Raw genomic sequence first — 7086 nt, forward strand, 5'->3', positions numbered from 1 at the left:
AGGAAATTGGGACACACAAAATTGAAGCGCCTCAGGGAAGATGAGATGAACAGGACGAAGCCTTGGCACTGGACACTTTAAGGCAGTCTGGCCCTGGAGCACATTAGCTCTCCAAATTGAAATGTTTGGGTTCATTTTTATTTTATTTTATGTTATTTATTTGACAGGTAGAGTTATAGACAGTGAGAGAGAGAGACTAAAAGAAAGGTCTTCCTTCCATTGGTTCACCCCCCAAATGGCCGCCATGGCTGGCGCTATGCTGATCCAAGCCAGGAGCCAGGTGCTTCCTCCCGGTCTCCCACGAGGGTGCAGGGCCCAAGCACTTGGGCCATCCTCCACTGCCCTCCTGGGCCACAGCAGAGAGCTGGACTGGAAGAGGAGCAACTGGGACCAGAACCAGGCACCCATATGGGATGCCAGTTGGGTCATCTTTTAAACCAATTTATTCTTTAAAAAGTTTGGGACAGCTGCAAATCAATAAGAGTTGGCTAAGCAATTTATTGTGTGAAGTTCAAGTATCCTGGATGAGAATTAACAGATGCTGAGATTCAGCATCTTTTCTAGGCAGGAACCCTGTGAAAATGCTACTGCTGGACTCCTGGTTTGGAGACTACTGCAGAAACAAGAGAGGAGACCGTTGAGACTTGTCTGAGGAGCTATTTCCTAAGCAAAAGGGCCTTGAAAGCCATTTGAAATGGAAACCTGTGTTGGCTGTTGTGGCAAAACTGAGAGAATCAAATGGAAGGACTAGGAGAGGCAAGAAAGCAGAAGTGGAAGAATTGGTCCACATGTATTAATATGACAGTGATGGGCATTATCAGTGAGAAAACGCTACCCAGCAACCTCACTGAGGCTAGAATTGTGAGAGCCTCGGCTGATGTCTCCTTCAGGTTTGGGAGTCCAGTGGCATGCACAGAATATGCAGAGAAGCAAACTGAGAGAGCATTATAAGAGAAGGTTATAGAGATGGCAAGGAAGTTCTTGCCAAGTCAGCAAGAGCCAGAGCAGAAGCAGCAGTGACAGATTTTAGGAAGTGGGTTGCAATTCTTATTAACAATAGATAAACTAATAAACACAGGAAGATATTAGACCCCTTTGATTAGTTTTCCAGAACAAACAAGAAATCTAAGAAGTTAACACATGGATCAGAATCGGAAAAGAGATAAAAACAAGACATAGAAATTGCAGTATTGGTCATGGTTGTAGGGAAATCAGTGCTTCGTGGGGGTAAGCTAGACAGTTAAATACATGTGCTTTTGTTTTACTGATTCAGTTTTGGTTTTTGGTACTGTTATTGGATATTTGATTTTTTAATGTTTATATATTAACTTTTTTTGCATTCACCCTCATAGCTTATCCATGAATATATGCTTTTTTAAAACTTAGAAGATTATTTATTTATTTATTTAAAACACAGAATTATAGAGAGGGAGAGTCTACAGAGAAAGATCTTTCATCCACTGATTCATCCCTAGATTAACAGCTGGAGCTGCGCCAGGCCAAAGCCAGGAACCAGTGCTTATTCCAGGTCTCCTACGTGGGTGGCAGTGTCCCAAGTACTTCAGCCACCTTCTGCTGCTTTTCCTAGACCTTTAGCAGGGAGCTGGATTGGAAGTGGAGCAGCGGGAGCTGAATGAGCGCCAATATTGGGATGCCAGTGTCACAGGCAGCAGCTTAACCCACTATGCCACACCACCAGCCCCCATGCGTATATTCTTAATCACTGCCACCAAACATATTGAACTTGGAATTGCTAGTGAGACTGTTGAAGAGCATCTAGCATTTGCTCTATCACCACATAGCTAGAAAGCTAATTATATAAAATGAGATTGTGCCTCATTAGAGAACACCTGTGAGCTTGCACATTAACATAATTGACAACATATGAATACTTCAATGTTCTAAGGTTTTTTTCCAGTCCATACCTTTCCCCCTCCCTCTTTTTCTATTATATTTTCTTTTTTTAAAAGAGAGATTTGCTTATTTTATTTGGATGGCAGAGTTACAGAGAGGCAGAGGCACAGAGAGAAAGAGAGAGGTCTTCCATCTGCTGGTTTACTCCCCAGATGGCCACAGCAGCCAGAGCTGCACGGATCCGAAGCCAGGAACCAGGAGCTTCTTCCAGGTCTCCTACACAGGTGCAGGGACCCAAGCACTTGGGCCATCTTCTATTGCTTTCCTAGGCCACAGCAGAGAACTGGATGGGAAGTGGAACAGCCAGGCCTCAAACCGGTGCTCATATGGAATGCCGGCACTGTAGGCAGTGGCTATACTCTCTATGCCTCAGCGTTGGCCCCATCTATTATATTTTCAGAAACTTTTGTGTGTGGATTGAAGGAAGTTTTTTTGTTTTGTTTTTATTTGTTTATTTTTTATTCTATTTTAAATAAGACCTTTGTTTGTAGTATATGCTAGAGGGTGTTCATTTGAATTATCATTGAAAAGGTTGCCATCAGAAAAATAAGACATTCAAGAATGATTCAGTATAACGTGCCCTTTTGTCTAACAAGAGTTTGCTTCTCTCTGATTCTTAAGTTTGTTGCTTAGAGAGAGCTGCAGCATGTTCAATTATTCATGTTTTCTAATTAAGCCCTGCTGATTGTGCCTAAATGGAAACTTTATTTTGGAGAGAATGTATTCTTAATGCTTTTCACTGCAACAACGATTTGTCAGATGGTGACATAAGTCTCTTCAGGATCCTTAGTAACCCATTCGTGGGGTTTAGAACTCACATATAGATATTATCTATCATGTTGATATCTATCATATTGAAAATCCCTAAGTTTCATGGCTTGTTTTGAGATGAAAGCGTCTGATATTTTGCTAATGACTTTTTAGTCACTGTCTGCACTGAAAATATCAGGAAATTATAAAACCAGTTTCTGTTGCTATGCGATTATTGAGCAGTTGCTATATGATACATTAAAATAGCATTCGTGTCAATCTTGAGTGAGGTGACACTTGTCTCTTCTTGGTTTCTCTGTAGATCAAATATTTTTTACTTAAAATTGGCCAGATTTCATTATTTTGGGCAATATTCATCCTCAAATCAAAAGGATGTTTGATTTCAAACATGAATATATCTGAATTATGTCTTCCCATTAAACTTCCCTACGGTAAATCTTCTGGAAGTTTAATCAATATATTATTCCTCAAGATAGTAAAAATCGTATTACATTATCCTTTTGCCCTCAAATCAAATTAATTGTATTCATTTCTAAAGAAACTTGCCTTTCTTGACTTTCATGATTTAAGTACATTTCCTTTATCCTACATTTTATTTAATTAGTAAAAAGGAAAGTTAGTTTAGTGAGCCATAATCTGTTTAAAAAACTGTCATAAATTATATATATATACATATGCTTTACTGATAATACTGAAATGAATAATCTAGTAACCTTAATAAAAGTGATAATAGATTAAAGTTATGAATTATCCATTTTGGCTAACACAATCAGATTTTATAGAGAAACAAGCATCCTGTAATTTCATAAGTGGTTAACATGTTTACACTGTGTATAGATGTTGAAATATTGCACTGTATCCAATAAAAATGTACAAGTATTTTGCACCAATAAAAACATCATTTAAATAAAATATTTTTAAAAATAAGGGAAACCTCAGCTGTAGTGTTGTTAAAATATTTTATGGATTTTATATTTAGCTATTATGTACTACATATTTTTGTCATTTTCTTCTGTAGCATTTACAGAGATTAAGGATGTATCTAGGATGTAATGATAGATCTTTATTAAGATATAACCTACATTTACTTGAGATATAAATACCTACTCACACGACTACATTCTCTCTAATTCATATTTCTATTCGTAGAAATAACATGGGACCTTGAACTAGAATACAAAAAAAAATTTATAAATTTTCTGTGCAGGTGCTATGGCTTAGCAGGTGAAGCTACCATTTGCCGTACCATCATCCCATATAGGCAGTAATTCAAGTCTTGTCTGCTCCACTTCTGATCCAGCTCCCTGTTATTGTACCTGAGAAGGCAGTGGAAGATGGCCCAAGTTCTTGGGACCCTGCATCCATGTAGGAGATCCAGATGAAGCTCCTAGCTCCTGGTTTCTTCTGGGCCCAGCCATTTAGGGATTGAACCTGTGGATAAAAGATATCTTTCTCTCTCTCTGTCTCTGCCTTTGCATTTCCTTCTCTGTATCTCTGCCTTTCAAATAAATAAATAAATCTTAAAATGGAAATTTCTTGAATTTTATTCAACTTTGAAAATTAAACTAAAAACAGATGAAATAATTTTGCATTTTTTCCCAAAACAACTCATTTTGTAAAGAAAATATTAACCATTTCCCTTATGATAAAAACACAGTGCGAATGAAACCTTTTCAAGTTTTGGATAGATCTTTATACATGACCTTGATCAGTTAAACAAGTGTTTCTAAGTGATTATGGTGTTATATACAGCCTTTTAATAAAGGAATTTAAATAGTATCATGCATTAATTTAGCAACTATAGTACTAGAAAATGGCATTATAGTTGGAAATTCAGTAAAGAAAAGACAGGATAGATACTCTGCAAACCTATTTATCTCAATTTCAAATCTATAATGGACACCTGAGTAGGTTCTCCAAATTTGTACTTGAATAGCACATAATACCCCTGAGAAAGAATTGATTTCTTTTTTTTTATTCTAGCAAATTTACTTGTAGCTACACAATTTTATATGCAACATTTCATCCCTTAAGATTACAGAATTTTGCTTTCTAAACTAAATTACATGTCAACAGTTCTATTCTAACCGGTAGGACTGCCAACAGCCCTCCATAGCTTAATACAAGCAACAGGTGGGAAAAAAATCCCTAACTCACGAATTTTTAACTTAAAATTCCAGCATATTCTAATCAGAAAAACCTGGAACACATTTTCACAGGTCCAGTGTTGACCAAAAGAAGACACAGTTTTCTCATTAAACTTTGTTTTAGTGGATCTCAAAATTCTGTGACAGATTTTTGGTCAAGTTGTTTCCATTAAAAAGTATTGATTTTAAAAACTAATAACTTAAAACTGCCAAGCACAAAAAAAAAAAAAAATGGTCCACAAAACATTCTCCTTTCTTCTGAAGGTATTACGATGCATTGTTATCATTAACCAGTCTTTTACTATTAAACTTAAATGGCCAATTGAGACAAACAGTTCTGAGACTGTTCTTCCACCACTGATTAAGACTGGGGTGGCAGGTATTAGGGATAATATTCATTTAGCCTTCTGAGCTCTCTGGGCAGACTTGTTGACCTTGCCAGCTCCAGCAGCCTTCTTGTCCATTGCATTGATCACTCCCACAGCAACCGTCTGTTTCATATCACGGACAGCGAAATGACCCAGAGGAGGATAGTCTGAGAAGCTCTCAACACCATGTGCTTGCCAGGATCCATCTCAACAATGGCAGCATCACCAGGTTTTAAGAATTTAGGTCCATCTTCCAAGTTCTTTCCAGAATGATGATCAGTCTTTTCCTTCAGCTCAGCAAACTTGCAAGTAACGTGAGCTGTGTGGCAATCCAGTACGGGGACGTACCCAGCACTGATCTGACCTGGATGGTTCAGGATGACCACCTGAGCAGGGAAGCCAGCTGCTTCCACTGGTGGGTCATTTTTGCTGCTACCAATAACGTTGCCAACGACGAACATCTTTGACAGACACATTCTTGACATTGAAGCCCACATTGTCCCCAGGAAGAGCTTCACTCAAAGCTTCATGGTGCATTTAGATGGACTTGACTTCAGTTATGACATTGACTGGAGCAAAAGTTGCAACCATGCAAGGTTTGAGAACACCAGTCTCCACTCAGCCCACAGGGACAGTGCCAATACCACCAGTTTTAAGAACAAACTGTAGGGGCAGACTCAGAGGCTTGTCAGTTGGTCTAGTTGGTGGAAGGATGCAATCCAGGGCTTCAAGCAGTGTGATTCCACTGGCATTGCTGTCTTTGCGGGTGACTTTCCATCCCTTGAACCATGGCATATTAGCACTTGGCTCCAGCATGTTGTCACCGTTCCAACCAGAAATTGGCACAAACGCTACTGTGTCAGGGTTGTAGCCAATTTTCTTAATGTAGGTGCTGACTTCCTTAACGATTTTCTCATATCTCTTCTGGCTGTAGGGTGGCTCAGTGGAATCCATCTTGTTATCACCAACGATTAGTTGTTTCACACCCAGTGTGTAAGCCAGAAGGGCATCCTCATGGGTCTGCCCATTATTGGAGATACCAGCTTCAAATTCCCCGACACTAGCAGCAACTATCAGGATGGCACAGTCAGCCTGAGATGTGCCTGTAATCATGTTCTTGATGAAGTCTCTGTGTCCTGGGGCATCAATGATAATCACGTAATACTTGCTGGTCTCAAATTTCCACAGGGAGATGTTGATGGTGATACCACGCTCACGCTCAGCTTTCAGTTTATCCAAGACCCAGGCATACTTGAAGGAGCCCTTTCCCATCTCAGCAGCTTCCTTCTTAAATTTTTCAATGGTTCTTTTGTCGATGCCACCACATTTGTAGGTCAGATGGCCAGTGGTGGTGGACTTGCCCGAATTTGCTGTCCAATGACGACATGTGAATTGATCTGAGTCTTTTCCTTTCCCATTTTGGCTTTGATTTAGCGGTGGTTTTCACGACACCTGTGTTCTGGCGGCAAATCCGTTGCGAAAAAAAAGTGGATTTCTTAAGTGTGTTGACAACAAATTTCTTTTGAATCAAGTTTTTTAAATCATTTTTTTGAATCAGTTTTTTTTAAAAAATTCTCTAAATTATTTATTCGTCAAGGGAAGATTATGTTTTGGAAGATTTTGAAGTGGATGAAACAGTTCACTATAGAAACATTGTGATGTTCACTTTCGATTCATCTCCCTTCTAATGGCCTCTGAAAGCAGTGGAAGAAAGCTTAAGTCCTTGGGCCCTGCACCCACCTGTGAGACCCTGATGAAGCTTCTGGCTCCTGGCTTTGGCCTGGGTCAGCCCTGGCCAGTGTAGCCATTTGGGGAGTAACCAGCAGGTAGAAAATAATTCATTCTCTCTCTCTCTCTCTCTCTCTCTCTCTCTCTCTCTATCTCTA

General features: G+C 39.3%; 1 pseudogene; it reads right to left on the minus strand.

Annotated features, from left to right (window-relative positions):
* Window positions 1–4966: 4966 nt before the first annotated feature.
* On the minus strand, window positions 4967–6678 carry LOC138843278 (elongation factor 1-alpha 1 pseudogene; annotated as a pseudogene).
* Between the last annotated feature and the right edge of the window lie 408 nt (window positions 6679–7086).

This window comes from Oryctolagus cuniculus, chromosome 8, assembly GCF_051225735.1.
Source record: "Oryctolagus cuniculus isolate XC-2025 breed Fujian yellow rabbit chromosome 8, ASM5122573v1, whole genome shotgun sequence".
Classification (NCBI taxonomy): Eukaryota; Metazoa; Chordata; class Mammalia; order Lagomorpha; family Leporidae; genus Oryctolagus; species Oryctolagus cuniculus.